The sequence below is a fragment of the Carettochelys insculpta genome, chromosome 2, assembly GCF_033958435.1.
Source record: "Carettochelys insculpta isolate YL-2023 chromosome 2, ASM3395843v1, whole genome shotgun sequence".
NCBI lineage: Eukaryota > Metazoa > Chordata > Testudines > Carettochelyidae > Carettochelys > Carettochelys insculpta.
In genome coordinates this window covers 82,566,298-82,566,792 of record NC_134138.1, presented here as the reverse complement: position 1 = coordinate 82,566,792, position 495 = coordinate 82,566,298, and positions in this window count along the sequence as shown.

The window sequence follows — 495 nt, the reverse complement described above, 5'->3', positions numbered from 1 at the left end:
TGCAGGAAAGGACAAATGCTGCTAAAGGTTCAGTACAATTTATTAATAGTTATGATTCATTAGGGAGTTGTGAATGAAATGTAGCCAAAACATCACATATTAGCCAAAAAATAAAGTTTAAGCCAACGTGACAACTGAAGCCAATGAAGGTCTTTCCACTAACTTCAATGGGCAGTGGATCCAACCCTTAATTATTTATTTATTCGTTGTCTAAGTGACCTCATTTCTCAGGTGGACAAACCCAGTTTTTGGGCCAGTGACTTCTGAAGTGTCCGCCTATCCAATACATGAAATATAAGAAGAAATGACAGGGAGGATCTCCTGAGTCACTGTGTCCACTCCCCTGCTATTGCAGGCATATAATCCCATTAATATAATAATAAAATTATTGAAATGTAGGGCCCCACTATTCCTATTGGTCATCTGTTCCAGAACCTCACTCAGGCTACGTCTACACTAGCCAAAAACTTCGAAATGGCCATTCAAATGGCCATT